We start from the raw sequence: 21,860 nt of genomic DNA, 5'->3' as shown, positions 1-21,860 counted from the left end.
AACTTCTGCTAGTGTAAAACCCGGCCACACCTCCCGTTCAGTGAAATTTAGTAATTCACGACACTGACAACCCCAGGGGCCAAATACTGGGCTGTGTAAATGCGGCCCCAATATCACCAGGAACAATTAGCTTGGAGTGGATGGGTGTTAACCTAGACTGGCTGAAGGCAAAACCTTTGACAATCACTCCTACCAAGACGTGCCAATGGAGGGAGAAGAAAGAGTTCTAAAGCCCGCCTTACTTCCTTTCCCAGTTCGACACAGTCGAAGAAGAATGCCCCGTCCAGAAAGGTCATGGCCTTATCACTGAAGCCTATCCCTACAGCATTCTCCGTAAATCTACAGCATTGCTTTGTAAAGCTTTTTCTGGTTCCACAATTAATTGTGGTCGATATGCTCTCCCTCAGTCTGAACAAATTCCTAGCTAATCGTACGCCTGCCGAATTCCCCGGGCTGTCTGGCTTAATGCTTTACGCCTGGAATTGCCCCACCAAATGTAGCCTTGCACTGAACTTAACTTGGTTGTCTCAGCTGTCCTTTTAGAGCTCGAAACGCCCCCTATGCTCCTTGTGCTTACTAAATGGACCCGCTCCTTAGTTTCCCAGCACACAATGCACTTACGTCCTGTATAGACTAAGCTGCCACTCTGACTGGGTTGCAGAAAACCTTACACCAGCTGTTTCCGACTAGCAAGGCTAAATAGGAAAGGCAGCCACATCTCTTGACTTAAGCGTGGAACTAGTACTAATAAATACCTTCAAGATGTTATATCAGACACCCAGACCCCGGCCTTCAGCTTGTCCCAAAACAGCTCAGGCTGCTGACTTGTCTGTATGGACTAAGCTGCCACTGTGACTGTGATTTGAAAGAAACATTACACCAGCTGTTTTCGCGAATAACTTTACGGAAGGTATGTATGACACACAAACCCCAGGCCTTCCGCTTGTCTCAAAACAGCTCAGGCTGCTGGCTTTCCTGAATCGACTAAGCTGCCAATGTGAGTGTGAGTTGATGAAAAAAGTACACCAGCTGTTTCCGAATAGCAAGCCCAAAGATGGAAGGCAGCAGCATCACTTGACCTAAGCGTGGAACTACACAATAATAAATCAGTATTCCGAATTCAAACATTTAACCAATATTTTCTCATGTGACTATCTTATTCACCATCAGCCAGGCCTATTTCCTTATTAAAATCGCGAGTGGCTGGCAAAGGGTACGTTAGAAATATCAAAGCCATGCATGGTCAACATGAAGCCAGGTATGGAAGGAAAGCTTGGGGGCGATAGTGTGAATAGTGCTGGTGGCATCCAGTTTGCTGCTTTCGGGAATGAAACAGCCTGCAAGTTAAATTGTCAGTTTATGGTAGTGCTGCACGACCAGAAAGGTATCAGTGTTAGTGCGCTTTACCTGCGCACCAAATGACGCTACACCAGGGACACACTCTTTTCTTATTAGGCACGGGGAGATTAAGTGATTCTCCCAGAATCACTGCATATTAATAAGTAAGGCGCTGGGACTTCGGGCCTGGTTCTCTCCAGCATATAGCAATGGGCCATGCACTAGCTAGTTGTGCAGGGAAAGCATAAGTTTCAGTAGGTAAAGTTTGAAATCTGTTATTTACTGCCCGATAAACAAGTTTCATTGGGTATCCCTAGAAAATTATTCTTAGTTGCCGGAAATAATTTGGTTTGTATCCTGCGCTATGCTGGTTATGATTAATGTAACTTAGCACGCCACTAAAAGTGTTGTAGAACTCACGCACTCTCGCGGTAAACGGCGATGCCTTGGCGATGGTGGTGCCCTGTGCAAGAATGTTGTTGGCGCCCCCCCAATGCCGCCTCCACCACAGATTCCCTCACTAGCCCCCTTCAACAGTTGACCAAGTTTCCATAACCACACTCTCAGATGCATTTAATTAGTTATATATAGCGCCACTCCTACCAGTGTAGGGTGTCCGAGAACTTAGCATCTCACACAAATTCCACCTAGCCAATCAATCATATGCATATGAATCAGTGTATAGGAAAGGTTACCTGAGCCAAAGACAGAGTAGGTCGCACACTGCTCGTCATACTAGCAAATAGCCCCATAGAACTCTGGATACTGTAGTGGCAGCGGAGAGTACGCCTATGCCACGAGTGTAAAAAATAATGCCATCCCTGGACACGTGTTTCGAGGTAATTGCCTCTCGTCAGCAGGGAGCAGGTAGGTGTGAGGGGTGCCAAGTAGACTGCCAAAATATTAAAGGTAAAATACCTCTCACGGCGCGCAGGTGCGGTACCAAGGCTCGTCAGCCCAACGCGCTCAAGGGAGCTTAAATACAAAAACAGAGTAGGTCGCACACTGCTCGTCATACTAGCAAATAGCCCCATAGAACTCTGGATACTGTAGTGGCAGCGGAGAGTACGCCTATGCCACGAGTGTAAAAAATAATGCCATCCCTGGACACGTGTTTCGAGGTAATTGCCTCTCGTCAGCAGGGAGCAGGTAGGTGTGAGGGGTGCCAAGTAGACTGCCAAAATATTAAAGGTAAAATACCTCTCACGGCGCGCAGGTGCGGTACCAAGGCTCGTCAGCCCAACGCGCTCAAGGGAGCATAAATACAAAAACAGAGTAGGTCGCACACTGCTCGTCATACTAGCAAATAGCCCCATAGAACTCTGGATACTGTAGTGGCAGCGGAGAGTACGCCTATGCCACGAGTGTAAAAAATAATGCCATCCCTGGACACGTGTTTCGAGGTAATTGCCTCTCGTCAGCAGGGAGCAGGTAGGTGTGAGGGGTGCCAAGTAGACTGCCAAAATATTAAAGGTAAAATACCTCTCACGGCGCGCAGGTGCGGTACCAAGGCTCGTCAGCCCAACGCGCTCAAGGGAGCTTAAATACAAAAACAGAGTAGGTCGCACACTGCTCGTCATACTAGCAAATAGCCCCATAGAACTCTGGATACTGTAGTGGCAGCGGAGAGTACGCCTATGCCACGAGTGTAAAAAATAATGCCATCCCTGGACACGTGTTTCGAGGTAATTGCCTCTCGTCAGCAGGGAGCAGGTAGGTGTGAGGGGTGTCAAGTAGACTGCCAAAATATTAAAGGTAAAATACCTCTCACGGCGCGCAGGTGCGGTACCAAGGCTCGTCAGCCCAACGCGCTCAAGGGAGCCTAAATACAAAAACAGAGTAGGTCGCACACTGCTCGTCATACTAGCAAATAGCCCCATAGAACTCTGGATACTGTAGTGGCAGCGGAGAGTACGCCTATGCCACGAGTGTAAAAAATAATGCCATCCCTGGACACGTGTTTCGAGGTAATTGCCTCTCGTCAGCAGGGAGCAGGTAGGTGTGAGGGGTGCCAAGTAGACTGCCAAAATATTAAAGGTAAAATACCTCTCACGGCGCGCAGGTGCGGTACCAAGGCTCGTCAGCCCAACGCGCTCAAGGGAGCTTAAATACAAAAACAGAGTAGGTCGCACACTGCTCGTCATACTAGCAAATAGCCCCATAGAACTCTGGATACTGTAGTGGCAGCGGAGAGTACGCCTATGCCACGAGTGTAAAAAATAATGCCATCCCTGGACACGTGTTTCGAGGTAATTGCCTCTCGTCAGCAGGGAGCAGGTAGGTGTGAGGGGTGCCAAGTAGACTGCCAAAATATTAAAGGTAAAATACCTCTCACGGCGCGCAGGTGCGGTACCAAGGCTCGTCAGCCCAACGCGCTCAAGGGAGCTTAAATACAAAAACAGAGTAGGTCGCACACTGCTCGTCATACTAGCAAATAGCCCCATAGAACTCTGGATACTGTAGTGGCAGCGGAGAGTACGCCTATGCCACGAGTGTAAAAAATAATGCCATCCCTGGACACGTGTTTCGAGGTAATTGCCTCTCGTCAGCAGGGAGCAGGTAGGTGTGAGGGGTGCCAAGTAGACTGCCAAAATATTAAAGGTAAAATACCTCTCACGGCGCGCAGGTGCGGTACCAAGGCTCGTCAGCCCAACGCGCTCAAGGGAGCTTAAATACAAAAACAGAGTAGGTCGCACACTGCTCGTCATACTAGCAAATAGCCCCATAGAACTCTGGATACTGTAGTGGCAGCGGAGAGTACGCCTATGCCACGAGTGTAAAAAATAATGCCATCCCTGGACACGTGTTTCGAGGTAATTGCCTCTCGTCAGCAGGGAGCAGGTAGGTGTGAGGGGTGCCAAGTAGACTGCCAAAATATTAAAGGTAAAATACCTCTCACGGCGCGCAGGTGCGGTACCAAGGCTCGTCAGCCCAACGCGCTCAAGGGAGCTTAAATACAAAAACAGAGTAGGTCGCACACTGCTCGTCATACTAGCAAATAGCCCCATAGAACTCTGGATACTGTAGTGGCAGCGGAGAGTACGCCTATGCCACGAGTGTAAAAAATAATGCCATCCCTGGACACGTGTTTCGAGGTAATTGCCTCTCGTCAGCAGGGAGCAGGTAGGTGTGAGGGGTGCCAAGTAGACTGCCAAAATATTAAAGGTAAAATACCTCTCACGGCGCGCAGGTGCGGTACCAAGGCTCGTCAGCCCAACGCGCTCAAGGGAGCTTAAATACAAAAACAGAGTAGGTCGCACACTGCTCGTCATACTAGCAAATAGCCCCATAGAACTCTGGATACTGTAGTGGCAGCGGAGAGTACGCCTATGCCACGAGTGTAAAAAATAATGCCATCCCTGGACACGTGTTTCGAGGTAATTGCCTCTCGTCAGCAGGGAGCAGGTAGGTGTGAGGGGTGCCAAGTAGACTGCCAAAATATTAAAGGTAAAATACCTCTCACGGCGCGCAGGTGCGGTACCAAGGCTCGTCAGCCCAACGCGCTCAAGGGAGCTTAAATACAAAAACAGAGTAGGTCGCACACTGCTCGTCATACTAGCAAATAGCCCCATAGAACTCTGGATACTGTAGTGGCAGCGGAGAGTACGCCTATGCCACGAGTGTAAAAAATAATGCCATCCCTGGACACGTGTTTCGAGGTAATTGCCTCTCGTCAGCAGGGAGCAGGTAGGTGTGAGGGGTGCCAAGTAGACTGCCAAAATATTAAAGGTAAAATACCTCTCACGGCGCGCAGGTGCGGTACCAAGGCTCGTCAGCCCAACGCGCTCAAGGGAGCTTAAATACAAAAACAGAGTAGGTCGCACACTGCTCGTCATACTAGCAAATAGCCCCATAGAACTCTGGATACTGTAGTGGCAGCGGAGAGTACGCCTATGCCACGAGTGTAAAAAATAATGCCATCCCTGGACACGTGTTTCGAGGTAATTGCCTCTCGTCAGCAGGGAGCAGGTAGGTGTGAGGGGTGCCAAGTAGACTGCCAAAATATTAAAGGTAAAATACCTCTCACGGCGCGCAGGTGCGGTACCAAGGCTCGTCAGTTTGTATTTAAGCTCCCTTGAGCACGTTGGGCTGACGAGCCTTGGTACCGCACCTGCGCGCCGTGAGAGGTATTTTACCTTTAATATTTTGGCAGTCTACTTGGCACCCCTCACACCTACCTGCTCCCTGCTGACGAGAGGCAATTACCTCGAAACACGTGTCCAGGGATGGCATTATTTTTTACACTCGTGGCATAGGCGTACTCTCCGCTGCCACTACAGTATCCAGAGTTCTATGGGGCTATTTGCTAGTATGACGAGCAGTGTGCGACCTACTCTGTTTTTGTATTTAAGCTCCCTTGAGCGCGTTGGGCTGACAAGCCTTGGTACCGCACCTGCGCGCCGTGAGAGGTATTTTACCTTTAATATTTTGGCAGTCTACTTGGCACCCCTCACACCTACCTGCTCCCTGCTGACGAGAGGCAATTACCTCGAAACACGTGTCCAGGGATGGCATTATTTTTTACACTCGTGGCATAGGCGTACTCTCCGCTGCCACTTCAGTATCCAGAGTTCTATGGGGCTATTTGCTAGTATGACGAGCAGTGTGCGACCTACTCTGTTTTTGTATTTAAGCTCCCTTGAGCGCGTTGGGCTGACGAGCCTTGGTACCGCACCTGCGCGCCGTGAGAGGTATTTTACCTTTAATATTTTGGCAGTCTACTTGGCACCCCTCACACCTACCTGCTCCCTGCTGACGAGAGGCAATTACCTCGAAACACGTGTCCAGGGATGGCATTATTTTTTACACTCGTGGCATAGGCGTACTCTCCGCTGCCACTACAGTATCCAGAGTTCTATGGGGCTATTTGCTAGTATGACGAGCAGTGTGCGACCTACTCTGTTTTTGTATTTAAGCTCCCTTGAGCGCGTTGGGCTGACGAGCCTTGGTACCGCACCTGCGCGCCGTGAGAGGTATTTTACCTTTAATATTTTGGCAGTCTACTTGGCACCCCTCACACCTACCTGCTCCCTGCTGACGAGAGGCAATTACCTCGAAACACGTGTCCAGGGATGGCATTATTTTTTACACTCGTGGCATAGGCGTACTCTCCGCTGCCACTACAGTATCCAGAGTTCTATGGGGCTATTTGCTAGTATGACGAGCAGTGTGCGACCTACTCTGTTTTTGTATTTAAGCTCCCTTGAGCGCGTTGGGCTGACGAGCCTTGGTACCGCACCTGCGCGCCGTGAGAGGTATTTTACCTTTAATATTTTGGCAGTCTACTTGGCACCCCTCACACCTACCTGCTCCCTGCTGACGAGAGGCAATTACCTCGAAACACGTGTCCAGGGATGGCATTATTTTTTACACTCGTGGCATAGGCGTACTCTCCGCTGCCACTACAGTATCCAGAGTTCTATGGGGCTATTTGCTAGTATGACGAGCAGTGTGCGACCTACTCTGTTTTTGTATTTAAGCTCCCTTGAGCGCGTTGGGCTGACGAGCCTTGGTACCGCACCTGCGCGCCGTGAGAGGTATTTTACCTTTAATATTTTGGCAGTCTACTTGGCACCCCTCACAGCTACCTGCTCCCTGCTGACGAGAGGCAATTACCTCGAAACACGTGTCCAGGGATGGCATTATTTTTTACACTCGTGGCATAGGCGTACTCTCCGCTGCCACTACAGTATCCAGAGTTCTATGGGGCTATTTGCTAGTATGACGAGCAGTGTGCGACCTACTCTGTTTTTGTATTTAAGCTCCCTTGAGCGCGTTGGGCTGACGAGCCTTGGTACCGCACCTGCGCGCCGTGAGAGGTATTTTACCTTTAATATTTTGGCAGTCTACTTGGCACCCCTCACACCTACCTGCTCCCTGCTGACGAGAGGCAATTACCTCGAAACACGTGTCCAGGGATGGCATTATTTTTTACACTCGTGGCATAGGCGTACTCTCCGCTGCCACTACAGTATCCAGAGTTCTATGGGGCTATTTGCTAGTATGACGAGCAGTGTGCGACCTACTCTGTTTTTGTATTTAAGCTCCCTTGAGCGCGTTGGGCTGACGAGCCTTGGTACCGCACCTGCGCGCCGTGAGAGGTATTTTACCTTTAATATTTTGGCAGTCTACTTGGCACCCCTCACACCTACCTGCTCCCTGCTGACGAGAGGCAATTACCTCGAAACACGTGTCCAGGGATGGCATTATTTTTTACACTCGTGGCATAGGCGTACTCTCCGCTGCCACTACAGTATCCAGAGTTCTATGGGGCTATTTGCTAGTATGACGAACAGTGTGCGACCTACTCTGTTTTTGTATTTAAGCTCCGTTGAGCGCGTTGGGCTGACGAGCCTTGGTACCGCACCTGCACGCCGTGAGAGGTATTTTACCTTTAATATTTTGGCAGTCTACTTGGCACCCCTCACACCTACCTGCTCCCTGCTGACGAGAGGCAATTACCTCGAAACACGTGTCCAGGGATGGCATTATTTTTTACACTCGTGGCATAGGCGTACTCTCCGCTGCCACTACAGTATCCAGAGTTCTATGGGGCTATTTGCTAGTATGACGAGCAGTGTGCGACCTACTCTGTTTTTGTATTTAAGCTCCCTTGAGCGCGTTGGGCTGACGAGCCTTGGTACCGCACCTGCGCGCCGTGAGAGGTATTTTACCTTTAATATTTTGGCAGTCTACTTGGCACCCCTCACACCTACCTGCTCCCTGCTGACGAGAGGCAATTACCTCGAAACACGTGTCCAGGGATGGCATTATTTTTTACACTCGTGGCATAGGCGTACTCTCCGCTGCCACTACAGTATCCAGAGTTCTATGGGGCTATTTGCTAGTATGACGAGCAGTGTGCGACCTACTCTGTTTTTGTACCTGAGCCAAAGGACTCAATGCGTAGGAGACTCATGTCATCCCTACTGGCAGGCAGATAGTTTAAGGTTGCTTAGTGTGGAGAAGCAAAAGCGTAGTCGATTTCTAGCCAAATTAACCCTCTTTGCAACACTAATCAATATTGTAATAATGTATGCTTAGTGGTGTGAATGCAGCTCTAGGATGAGCGTTCGTAGCTCACTGTTGACCATTAAGGGCTTTAAGATATACATTGCAAGTAACAAAAGGATGCCTCCTTTGAAACAGTCACCTGCTGACCTATTTACATCATACGCACTCTGGAATCTACTTGGCACACGCTCTTTGCAGCGGGCATTTTTAACCCTCTGCACTAACTACACCGAAGTCAAAACCTCCACTATACAAATTCTTGACCTTTCTCCAGGAAGATAACGAATCACACGAGTTATCTTGACATTTATGTGAGGCCTGGAATTGCCGTGGAAAGAAACGCAGCATCCGGTGCCATGACTGAAACAAAGTACACAGTGGTGCACACTTTGTTCTGGGAGGCAGGGAGCACCGAGTATACGAAGGACCCCGAATTCCACCGTTCAGACTATGCAGTTGCCAACTGGAAATAACTTCCTGGTCCCGGGGTGCGCCTGGCGGGCTATTGTAGAGCTGGGAGCGGCCCGGGGAAGGTTAGCGCTCCCCGGGTGCAGGGAAGGACAAAGCTGGGCGCTGCAGATTTATTCAGTGCCAGGGAGGTGCAGCGACTGTGCAGAAGCCCCTCCTGCACGGGACGTGTGGGCGATAAAAGTATTGAAAATGGAGAAGTGGGTCGAGCTTTTGCCTGTGTGACCCGGTGGGTGAAAAGCTTAATTTGGAACCCAGAGGCGCGAGTTCCAATCCCAGGTGTTACACAATTGTGTGCTCCTAGACACTTCGCCTTAGCTTCCTGTGCCTTGATCCTCTCAAAACACAGTTATTGGGGCACAGTGACCGCGAAGTGCATTGCTGCAGCTCAAGCACATGGGCAGCTGGACATCGTCGCGCCAGTCCTGTGTTGGACCGCGTCACAGCGCCTTGTCTCAGCGATGGATTCTCCTGTGTCGAAGTTTGATTTTTAAACTTGAGGATGCGTGCCCACCAAGAAGGTCTGCAGAGGAGCTCTGGTTGGATTACGCGGTATAACAGCTGCCAACTGCACACAACAGCTGCTTGAATTCTGGCAGCTCGTGTTGTGTCCTGGGCCCCTGCACTCTGATTTTGCAGCGAACACGCATAACGCTTAATTACCGGAATTATACTGTGTCAATAAAATTTTGCAGGGCCTTTTGTCATTAGCGCGACACTATGGACTCATTAGAAGTTGCTGGGAGGATTCCCATAGACATGGGAACACTATGCTATATTGTAGTTTTGGAACCGATCTCTTCCAAATGTTAAACTTGTTTAGTCCTGTAGCAGAGCAGGGCGCGCCCCATCACGTGCCCACCCACCAATCACGGATCGATACCACTACGATTGCAGGATCTATGAAAACAAAACCCGGTGACCGGAAGCTGATGCTGCAGAAGGAAAAGGCTCCCAGCTGACTGGGCAACGAGGCTCGAACCCTGGTTCCCTGCACCGAGTCGGCGGTGCAGCCAGCGGACCACACCGCCCACGGGATCTCGTCACGCAGGTCCAGGGGTGCTGTACATAGCATCGTATTTACATTACGCATTCCGGCACGGGGGTTTAAGTGATTTGCCCAGAAACACCGGGTGTGGGCGCGGCCACGGGGCTCTGTACATGGCCCGTATCTACATTACATACTCAGGTACTTGGGCCTTGCAGACTTACACAACCCATTCGCGCCATTTCCCCCGCACCACCAGGGGCCCCCAGTAATCGGGCAAAGTCCATAACTACGCCCGACAAATGAAACGGGTCCACATCCCAACCAAGCCAAGCAAGCAGAAATCTGGAGATGCCGAGAGCCGACCCGGGGCCTTCATACATGCAAAGCCTGAGCTCTCCCAGAGCTCCGTCCACCGGCACTCGAAACCCGACGCAAGACCAGGAGGAGCGACCGGCATCAGGCGGAAAGGACATTCGAACGCCATCTAACCCACTGTGCGCCATAGAGAGCTTTTTCAAAGCTAACGGAATACTTGAGCTCCGAACACCCGCATACCGGAACCTTTTAAACAAAGGGGCAAGTTCCTTAGTGCTTTTACCCTATCAACTGCTCACTTTCACCGGGAATAATGATGCCTGTTCCGTGCGTTTCCAGTCTCCACCCCCCTCCCCCCCGCCTAGGATGAGGTATTCGGACGCTGCCCGGCTCCTCACTGCTTCTTGATAAATGGGGGTGGAAAATTGCTCGACATGGAGGCGGAATGCTTTTTACGCACTATCTATGCTGACCGACTTCTTCCGAGCACTCCCCCTTTCATCTGGCAATCAGGAAGAGGAACGGGGAGATTAAGTGATTTGCCGAGAATCACAGGCTGTTCAGAGTCATTGCCAAGACTCGAAACCTAGTTCCCCAGGTTCGCAGTTGAGCGCCCTAGCTGTTAGGCCAACTCCTATTCCCAAAGGGGGCCCTGCCGCTGGCAAGCAGAGTCATGAAAATTGTGCTCCTGGACTTGTTTTCCTGCTTGCAAAGGAGAGTAATTATTCATAATGTTCTAACCTGTATTGGGCAAGAGATATCGGAGAAGAGTATCGATCGTCCCGAATTGAACCTGCACGCGCTGACATGGTGATATGTGCTCTTCATGGCCTTGCGCATGCCTTCGGTGTGTGGGGTCTGCTGAGATCAGGGGGGCGGGCTGCAGATCGGTGCCGTTAGCTGCTCCACACAGCGGCTCACGCTCCCACCAGGTTTTAGCCGAAAACAACGGGCTCCTGCCAAACCCGACGCCAGGATAGGCGACCGTCCTAAGGCGTTCGTAACCCGCCCCTAACCCTGCTGCGTCGCTACATCTGCCCCTGTCCCGCAACTGACCGCCACCCTGCCGCTTCCGACCACACGCGACCATCTCCGCCCCCCCCCCGTGGTATCCGACCACAGGGCCCCTGTACTACCCGGGCTTAACCCAGGGACGGGGCCGGGGGGGAGGCAAGAGCATGGACATACCGTAATGACTGGCGGCGGCGACGACGACGATCCCGACAATGACCCTGGCGGCGGCGAAATCGCGTGTCCAGGCTGGAGCGGCGCGCAGGGAACAGAGGAGGAGCTGGGCGAGAGGGCCACCTAAGTAGAGGGGGCGGCCGCGCCCCCCGCCCCCAGTGGCCCGCCTCCAGTTCAAAACTATAGGTGGGTCCTACCTTAGTGGGCGTAGCCTCGCGCGCGAGGCAGCAAGGGGGGAAGGCTCCGACGGGCGGCCACTAACATGCTGCCCTGCTGATGTCCCACTGCTTGGGACGCGGGCAGCGGCATTCACGGGAGGCGACATTATATTACACGATGCCATTATGGGGAAGAGGGAGGATGGGATGAGGGAGTTGCGCCAGCCATGTTAGCAGTATCGAAGGGCGCTGGTGATAGTGGCACGTCACTCCTGGGCTGTCGTGCAGACACTTTCACTTTCAAAGTCGTGTGAATCACGGGGCAGATGCGGTCTTGCTCACGGCTCTGCCTGTCCTCCTCGCGAGGGCGTCTAAGCACTTTCACTCCCTTTGTTTTAGTGAACACACTTCCCATGCTGCAGTCAGACATCAAACAGGATACGGGGCTGCGATCATGTGATGTGTTTACGTCGCCAGCAAGTGATGCAAAGAGCTGTCTGATTTAGAAGCAGCTGTGATAAGACTGTGATATGCCGCGTCGCCTCTGGGGTTAGGAACTGTAGTTCTCGTCGGGGAAGACAAATTAGATCGGATCAAGATTTGGGTGGGATTTATAAATATGTTGAATGGAAGCGAATGACGGGGGACATGCTGCAGCGGTGAACAATATGACTCTCAGTCTTTTGCTTCTTACCAATAACGTTGACTTCCTTGTCTAGAGCTGTGCATTAGACCGTTGATATTTTCCGATTGCACTGGGGTAGGGGGTTTCATCTCCTGGGCTGAGATTAAGCATTTTATCTCCTGAACAATTACACTCTAAATCCAGATGTTTCCTCTCAGCTAACTGTGCACTGTACACTGGTAATGCGCTTGTCACAATGGTGTCAGTGCGAGGTTTGTTCGAGGTATTTGGACCCTGTGCACTCCCAGTAAAATAAATGAACACAGTCATAAGGAACTGTTCCCATATATTGTTTCTACTGCACTTCTGCTTCTACTATCTGCTGCATTTAAAAAGTGAAACAATTAATCAGTTTAATAAACCTATCAAGGATGGCAAGCTGCTGTTATCTTGTCCAGGATAATGACGCGCTTTTCACTGATGTCAACAGCGGGCCTTTAACGCGCTGAGATCATTGCAATGCTCTTTTTTGCGACCCTGAACAAGAAGATACTTCCCAAAGCCGGAAAATCAGCTTGTGGATCTGTTCAGGATAGATTTTTGCTGCGCGCTCACTTTTGGAACGCAAAAAAGCAATTAGTCTAACATCACACATCACCAATTTCCAGTAAACTGCACTTAATGAATGCAGGCACGTTTTCATGTCCATAGCAAACTCCCATCAATGTCTTTATGACGCCAGAATCCAAGAGAAGGCCCTGGACTGGACCTCCTCCTTCCTCTCCGGCAGAACACAGAGCGTCCGTACCCCCCCTTCCGCTCCGAAGCCACCGAGTTCATCTGCGGCATTTAAAATGTGCGTGCCCCAGAGTTGGTATTTTACATTACGTATGAGTAGGGCCGCTGAATATATGCATTGGAGGAGGACCAAATTATGTGTTCGGTTAAACTAAATTAGGCATATTCTGCAGCATAATGCAGCACATTTTGTTTTAGTATTAACTTACAACGTTGGCATTTTTTCAGCTTAACATTACCTCATTTGTGGCATTTTGACACCCAAAAACAACTGGTTGAAGCATGCCCCGGGGCGCTAACAGTTCTTGAGATCAGCTGGAACCAATGACAGCATCTTGATGAGGACGGGTTATTTCTGAGCTTTTGCCTGGTTCAGGAAAGAGCTGGAATCAGTGCAGGGGAGAGGGGTGAGCTACTGCCTGCGATTGTGATTGGAGACCATAGAATACTGTGCATAAAGTCGTTACCATGGCACATTATAAGGTGCTATGGTGAAATGGCACAACGGGGCGTGGGGGTGGGGGGTAGGGGTGCAAAGGGCTTTAGGTGGTAGAAGCGAATATCGAGGAGTAGGATAGTGACGTTGTAGAAGTGTGGTGGATGTACTGCTTTTATTGTTGTCCAAAATGATTTACAGTCAGTGGAGAGTGTGCATTGTAACTCCCATGTGTTTGAATACTCCACAGCTTTCTGTGAGCTTTACAACAGTGTTTTTCAAAGCAGCTGGAGTGCATCTAAGGTACTCCACAGATTCCTAAGAATTGTTGTCTCAATAATAATCGTGGGAGAAGGCTCAAAGTTTAGGGAGCAGTTCTTAGTGGGGCAGTGTTTAGCAAGTGCAGTAGGTAGTTGAAATTGTTCACTATCTACACGTTTTTGAAATCTGTTCCCAAAACGTTGTTGATGTCGGCCATAAACAAGATCAGAGCCCACGTTGAGTTTTTTTTAAGTTCAAAAAGAACATTTTATTGATAGAAACAAAGGTGTCGATACAGAAGTCATAACATTAAATTCATGTCATTACAATACAATAGGTTGCAATACAAATAAATGAATCGGTCTTATGAATAAAAAGAGAATGGTTAATACGATAAAGGTGAATCGTAGAAAGTAGTGGAATAACAAATAGTCTGAGAACGTATAGGGGGACTCAAGGGGGTTTTAGAACTTCTTGCTGAGATGGTTGTAGCTGGGAACATCGTCCAGACGTTTCGCTGCCATATGTATGGGATATACAAAAGAATTGTCCAACCTGTGATTGTGGCAAACAGCATACCACCATGCCTTATAAGAGATTTTTGTGAAGTCCTTCCAATTAACAGTGATTAACAGATCAATAATTTTAACATTAAATGTAACATTCTCCCAGCAAGGTGAAAGACTCCCTAAGAAAACATGAGTGAAAGAAAAAGAAAACTTAGTTCCCAAAATTAGGTTAATTTGAGACTATACTTGTTTCCAGAAATTATATACAATTGGACAGGAGAATAGCATATGGAGTAAGTCAGCATTTGGAGAGGAACATGACCAACAAACGTCTGAAACAGTCGCAAATATTTTGCTTAAAGCGTTCGGTGTAAATAAAAGTCTATTATAAACAAAAAACAGTGTTTGTGTTATATTAACTGCTCTGGAGGATTTGGGTAGTTTAATTGGATATATTTATCCATCACGGCTTCCTTAAGTAGACTATATTTATGAATAAATGAGGAAGGTAGATTGAATAATTGACTAAGTGAGGGAAAAGATAAAAAGTTCAAATGTGAGAATAACTGATGTATCCGTATTAAACCCTATTGTTGCCAAGTCTTCCAATAAAATGGTTTATTACAAATAGTCAGATTTTTGTTGTGCCAAATTGTTGAATTAAGGAAAGAATCGATAATACTGTGTGAGGGGGAAAATGCAGATTCCAAAAGTTTAGCGGTCAGTTTAATTATGGGAGTGGACAAGGCCTGTGGTTTGCGTGAAAAGGAAAGGTATTCATAAAAAGAGAAAGGGGATAAAAAAGACGCTCAATTGTGGTCCATAGAGGGCAATCTTCTGTGGGATCAAACAACCATAGAGAAGCTTGACGTAAGAGGAATGCTTTCTGATAAGCCTGGAAGTCGGGAAAATTAACCCCACCTTCTGTTTTAGGACGAGTTAATTTAAATAGAGACATTCAGGACCTCTTCTTGTGCCATAAGAATGAAGAGAGTGTGGTATTGATCCTCTTAAAAAATTTAGTAGGGATCGGGACCGGAATATTAGAGATGGTGTATAGAATTATAGGCGACAACATCATCTTTATAGTATCCAAGCTACCCCACCAGGATAAGTAGAGGGAATGCCATTTAGCGGCTAGTTCCGAGATATTATGTATGCATTTATTCATGCATAATGCTACCATGTCTGATATAGAAGAAGTAACATGTAAACCTAGATAGTTAATATGGGTGGGACTCCAAGTAAAGTTGGAAGCACTAAAGTCCGACTTAAAAGTATACTTAGTCAAGGGTAGAATCTCACATTTATCGTTATTCAATTTATAATCGGAGATCTTAGAATAGGCTTGTACCTGCGCCAGAAAGGCAGGGATTGAGTCACTTTGTTTGGACATAAAAAGCAAAATATCATCAGCATAGGCTGCGAGTTTAATGTGAGAGTTTGCTGTTTGAAAACCATGTAAATTTGGATTTTGATGTAATTTAGAGAGAAAAGGTTCCAAAGCTAAGATAAAAATGAAGAGGGAAAGAGGGCAGCCCTGGCGTACTCCTCTCCCCAAATCAAAGAATGAGCAGACCAGGCCATTGGTGCAGACAGCCGCGTGAGGGTTGAAATAGAGAAGAGAAATCAGGGATATAAATTTAGGGCCAAAACCAAACCATGTGAGGGTATAAAACAAATAAGTCCACTTGACCCTGTCAAACGCCTTTTCGGCATCAAGTGCTATCGCCACAAGGGAATGTTTTAAATGGGAAGATTTAGACAAGACGTTAAAAAGGAGTCTCGTATTATCATTTATGAATCTACCCTTGACAAATCCAGGTTGTTCTTTTCCCAATAAATCAGGTAGGTAAGAGTCTAGTCGTATGGCTAATGCTTTGGAAAAGATTTTATAATCAATGTTTACCAGGGAAATTGGCCTGTCATTTTTACAATATTTGGGGTCTTTACCTTCTTTGGGGGTAAGGCAAATGTGTGCTTCCGAGAAAGAACCCAGGGAACCACCTAATGTACTAAAGAAATTTATTAGAGAACGTAATTTGGGCATTATGAGTTTGGAGAAGTGTTGATAAAATTCTACAGTGAAACCGTCAGGTCCCGGTGCTTTGTCTTTTTTAGGATGCTGAGGAGCAGTTAATAGTTCTTGGTGCGTAAAATCTAACTCCAAGGAGGATAAATCCGGCAGAGTATGTTGAGGTTTTTGGATATCAGAGAAAAAGTGGAGTAGGGAGTGATCAGAGGATTTTGTTTCAGAAGCGTATAGTGATTTATAAAAGAGAGAGAATTCATTCAAAATATCAGCATCTTTACATTTTAAATCTGATCGATCATCATAAATAGATTCAATATTTAGCTTGTTATGTTTAACTTTTAAATAATTAGCCAATATTTTCCCTGTTTTATTTTTGCCCCCATAAAATTTTGCCCAGGACTTTAACAAATATAGTGAGGCATCCTCCGTTGATTTCTTATTAAATTGCATTTTGGCATTTATGAGAGCTGTGAGACACTCCTTCGAGTGTGAAGTGTAGAAAGAGTGCTCCAGTCTTTTAATATCCTGAAGAAGATCCTTAGTAAATTTACGGGAAATTTTTCGTCTCTTTGCAACAAAGCCGATAATGAAATCCCTCACTGAGGCTTTGAATGCATCCCATACAGTTGAGAAGGGCATGGAATGGGTTTGATTCAGCACAAAAAACTCATCAAAGAAGGTAGTGAAGGAGGCAGTAAACTTTGGATCCAAAAGGAGGGCATTATTAAAATGCCACCTTTTGGGACCTATAACCTTAGGTAGAATGTGAAGGCCAATGGTATGAGAGACAAATATGTAATCAATTCTTGATTGAGTTTGATGGGATGGGGAGTAAAACGTGTACTCTCTAGTGGTCGGATTACAAAGACGCCAAACATCTAAGAGTTTATGTTGAGTGATTGCTTGAACAAAAGACTTCTGAGATTTGTTGGGAACAAAGGAGACTCTAGAATTTCTGTCAACAAACGGGTCAAAAGTCTGGTTACAGTCGCCAGCTAAAATAAAATTATCCTCCATGCAGAGAGTAATTTGCTTAGCCAGTGTGGACCAAAAAGAGGGTTTGTCACATGTAGGGGCATAAACATTAAGAAGAGAGACTGGAACACCCTTCAAAGACAATTTAACATTCAACCATCTTCCATCAACATCTGAAGCTTGAGACAGAAGTGAAAACTAAAGGGATTTATGGCAAAGTATCATTGCTCCATTTTGTTTGCCATCACCTGGGGAGAAGAGAACCTCCCCCACCCAACCCCATTTCAACTTTAATGATTCAACATCCGAGAGGTGAGTTTCTTGCAAGAATACAATATCAGCATCTAATTTGGCTAAGTGGGTCAGGCTTCTTTGCCTTTTGATGGGAGAAAATAATCCCTTAACGTTCCATGTAATCAGTTTTAATGACATAAGTAATTAAAGACAAATTGTACTACAAATGTGAAGCAGAAGTCCAATTCATTGTAAGCTCAATATAGAATATGAAATAAGTAAAGCAAGAGGGAAATGATTAGTTCGATGTCAGAGTGAAAAAAGACAGACAAATCGAATAGCCAAAGCGAAAAATGAGAATCAAATACCAGAATAAGAAAAAGGAAAAGCCAGGTAGATAGGTAATAGGGGAATTGAGAAATAGAAATAATTATAAAGACGGAAAAATTGATCGAGAAGGCAAGATAAGACGAAGTGAAAAAAATGAGGAACACCTGCTGATAAGAAAATGCGAACAATCAAAGAAAAACAGAAAAGAAAAGACACAATAAATAATATACCTAAGAATATACAAAAGGAAAACATACCTATGTTATGTTATGTTATGTTATTCATTTATTTCTATAGCGCACGGCTACTCAAAAAGAGTGTCCCGGCGCTTTAATGGAGAAAGAGACAATACTGCAACATAAAAAACATAACACCAGATAAAACTAACAGAAGAATGGGCCAGAGATTCACGGAGAACCGGCTACTGAGTGAACAGCCAAGTTTTAAGGCCTTTCCTAAAAGCTAGTAGGCTGGTGGCTCCCCGCAGGGCCAGTGGTAAAGAGTTCCACAGCTGAGAAGCCAGCAGTCCAAAAGAGCGGCCTCCGAGGCGCGCTTTCTTTACCCGGGGGACAACAGCAAGGTGCAGGGCTTCCGACCTCAGAGACCTGGTTGGATGGTAAAAAAACAGTCTCTTTTGGAGGTACTTGGCTCCCTCCTTGTGAAGAGCTTTGTAGGCCAAGGTCAACGCCTTAAAGGCGATCCTCTTGCGGATAGGAAGCCAGTGTAAAGTTACCAGCAAGCCCGAGGCCCTGGAGCGCCTGCTAAGGCCAAAGATTGCCCTTGCAGCGGCATTCTGTACCACTTGAAGCCGCTGCAACAAGTACTCTGGGAGGCCCAGGTAGAGAACGTTGGAGTAATCCAACCTGGACCCAATCAGAGCCTGGACAGTCAGCGTCCTGTGTTCCACGGATAACAGAGGAAGAAACCTCCGCAGCATCCTGAGGATGCCAAAGCAAATGCCCGACACCCCCTGGATCTGGGATTTCAAGGTAAGCCTGTTATCCATCTTCACCCCCAGATTCTTAGCAACCTGAGAGGAGCAGGACGGAGGGAACAAATCCCGTGGCCACCAGGTCTGCCAATCTGGTTCTGTGTCGCACCCAAAGAAAAGTACTTCGGACTTGTCGGAATTGCACTTAAGGCTGTTTAGATGGAACCAGTGAAAAACAGCCCCAAGGCAATCCCGAATACTCTCCCCATCAAAGTCGCCTCCTCTCTTACAAGAGAAGAGGAGCTGGGTGTCGTCCGCATAGGATACGATCTGGGCACCATGCGACTCCACCAACGCCGCCAATGGGGTCATAATGATGTTAAAGAGGGTCGGGCTCAAAATAGAGCCCTGAGGGACCCCGACTCCCAGAGGCGGCATCACGGCGGAATCCGGCGGGGCCCAGATCGACTGCCGGCCAAAAGAAGACTCAGGAATACACGAGGGGGGATGGAACCACAAGGATTAATCAATACATCTGGGGTCAACTGAACAGAAAATCGAAGAGAAACCACAATACAAAGGTAAAAATCTGTGAAGACAACAAAAAATAAGTATTAGGATAAGCGTTAGAACACACAAATGTAACATATATTGGATCAATCGATAACAGGAAAACCAACAGTAGCATTAAGCAACTTGACATAAAGTATAACTTCTTGAAAACAGCAGCAAATATGTATAAGACTATAGAAAAGCATTTCTGCGGTCGTTGGATACTATAGTAAAGTAAACCGAATCCGAAGAACCTGTGGAGGAAGCAAAAATCAGTTAAATGTTAAATGAAGAAGAAGGCCCAGAGGAATCCATAGCAACTGTTTTGCAAGAGTTTATGAAGCTTTGTAAACGAATTGGATCTTCGTACGTTGATGTTCTATTGTTATACATGACTTCGAAGAGGCATGGATGGAAAAGGCCATATCTGGCTCCCAAGGAACGGAGATCAGCTCTCATATTAAGGAAAGCTTTAAGTCTGTTAGCAGTAGCTTTAGCATAGTCTTGTGTGAAAAATAAAGACGATCCTGACCATGTAATCTTTGGAGTAGCTTTAACCGCTGAGAGCACTTTCAACAAGTCTGTATATTCCAAGAAGTATAAGATGACACCTCTCGGTTTCTGTGAGGGACTAGCATGGGATGGAGCGCGGCCCAGCCTGTGAGCCCGTTGAATATTGAGTTGCGTCCCTTCTGGCATGTGGAGAATTTTAGGGAGAAACGATTTAAAGAAGGTGAGCGAGTCTGATCCTTCAAGTCCTTCTCCAAGGTCGTAGATGCGCAGATTGTTCCGTCTATTGCGGTTGTTGAGATCCTCAACCTGTTTCTGAAGTGTGGAGACCTGAGAATGTAGGTGAGAGACATTTGCACAAGACTCTTTTAAGGAAGAAATGGTATTTTCAACTTCAGAAACCCTTGTATCTAGTTGAGACCAATTATCCGTTAAGATTTGGTGTTAGTCTCTTCCATAAAGGGTCGAAGGGCCCTGATCCCCTCAAGTAGTAATTCCATCGGTACAGGCGAGGCCGACTTAGGCGGTGAAGGAGGGTCTTTTTTAAGACGTGTAGTAAAAGATTTCCCAGGAGAGCCATAGTTATGTTTGAGCGCTGAGGCGTGGACAATAGAGAGTCCTCAAGCTTAGAAAATGCAGTGAACATTTTTGAATTTTTTATAAAAATATGCTTCTTGGATGGAGAAGGACGGATTACTTTTGTTCTGCCCATAAAATGCTGACCAAAATCTCACACTTCCAGTCAGCAATGAGAAAGTGAAGAAAGTATATTCTATGAAGGCTCGTTGTGGAACACAAAATGGCCACCAAACACAATTTTCACAAAGTCTCCAGTGATCTTTTGGCATCAGTACACAACAACGTACCCTGAAGTGTTGAAGAAGAATCGTGCAATTTTTTCAGATGCTAAGACATACTGAGCGCATCAGAAAACAGCCAGAAAAAGCAATGGTTAAATATCTCGAGCAAACTTCCAGTCAGCAGTATCAAAGCAGAGATAAGTGAGCTCTATGAGGGCTCTCTGGAAGTCGCAAGATGGCCGCCAAACATAATCTCCTCAATCTTCCAGCAAACCTCCAACAGCACTCCACAACCTCATACCCCAGTGCAATGAGGAAAAGCCACACAGCAATCAGGTGCAGGGTCAAACTGGAGACATCAAGAAACAGTCTATAGAAAGTTCAGCACAAAATGCACAAAGTCCACGATCGCGGTTAAAATTCAAAATGACGGCCGTGAAAATACGCGACGGATAAGGAGCTGAAATTACATGAAAAAAACTACTTGCTGGTGAGGAATTAGGGCAACGAGGGTCTCAGGACGATCCTCTGGTTTTCATCTGCCCATAGCTGCATATAGTGCGTCTCGGCTCGATCCGGAAGCGTGGTTTCTCTGAGAATCACCGGAGAGCTTCACCCGAGCACCGCCATCTCTGCTGGGCCCCAAGCCACGCCCCAACGTTGAGTTTTGATCTTTGCACAGGAGCTGTTTTCAGGAATGTCGTTTAATAGGGTGCAGTTTCTGATTATTGTTGGATTGGTGTTGATGGCGACAACCCTGTATTAGCACATCAGGCACTGAGCGATGCACACAAGTGAATGTTCACAACCAGTCCGCAGATCAACCAGAAGAGCAATGAAAATATATAGACAAAAGTCTGCAGAATCAGGAGCCATGATTTAATGGTGGCTGCCCAAGACCTGTCAAAATTAAATTCCCTCTCAAACCACACTCATTACATACCAGCGACTGGAAAGCAACAGAAAATCACCTCTACAAGCCAGCCTTCAACTTGACAACCCCTCAACCCGACTCCAAATCTCAGTGTACACACTGCACACCCTCACCACTATCTAATACAATTTAATTGCCCATAACCCACTGATTTCATTCCATAGATACCTGTGCTGAGCAGTGCATTTTGTAGCGCCATATAAAGCTACACTGAACAAATAAGTTGTCTTTGTTTTGAAGTACTAATGCACAAATCGCCAAAAGACAAATTGCTTTCATATTATCCTCAGTCACGACTCGAGACTGAGACTGCGTCCTGTCCTGATTGTTCCATGTCTGAGGCTTCCTTACTATCAGTCCAGATTGGCGGGAAAACCCACAGCTGTTGTACTTTGCCCTCCGACTAATATAATTCAACAAATGGGGCGGTGAGGGCCTTTCCTATCACATAGGGGAAGGAG

The 21,860-nt window shown here is 47.0% G+C and overlaps 1 protein-coding gene and 1 long non-coding RNA gene across 3 annotated transcripts in view; one reads left to right on the top strand and one right to left on the bottom strand.

Moving 5' to 3' along the window:
• LOC146808912 (uncharacterized) overlaps positions 1–21,860 on the bottom strand; it is a 424,390-nt gene that overhangs the window by 119,674 nt on the left and 282,856 nt on the right. Inside the window, exon 3 of one of the 2 annotated variants that reach the window (XR_014966278.1) lies at positions 19,086–19,192. The exons of the other annotated variant lie outside the window; for it this stretch is intronic. This is a non-coding gene — a long non-coding RNA (uncharacterized LOC146808912). Of the gene's footprint in view, positions 1–19,085; positions 19,193–21,860 lie in introns of those variants that run through there. 2 annotated transcript variants of the gene reach the window in all.
• The window catches only part of LOC146808913 (ly6/PLAUR domain-containing protein 3-like), a 448,169-nt gene that overhangs the window by 194,813 nt on the left and 231,496 nt on the right, over positions 1–21,860 (top strand). The gene's annotated exons all lie outside the window — the stretch shown is intronic.

Source organism: Triturus cristatus, chromosome 7 (assembly GCF_964204655.1).
Source record: "Triturus cristatus chromosome 7, aTriCri1.1, whole genome shotgun sequence".
NCBI classification, from domain to species: domain Eukaryota; kingdom Metazoa; phylum Chordata; class Amphibia; order Caudata; family Salamandridae; genus Triturus; species Triturus cristatus.
The sequence above is the reverse complement of the archived record's forward strand: the minus strand, read 5'-3'. Positions and strand labels throughout refer to the sequence as shown.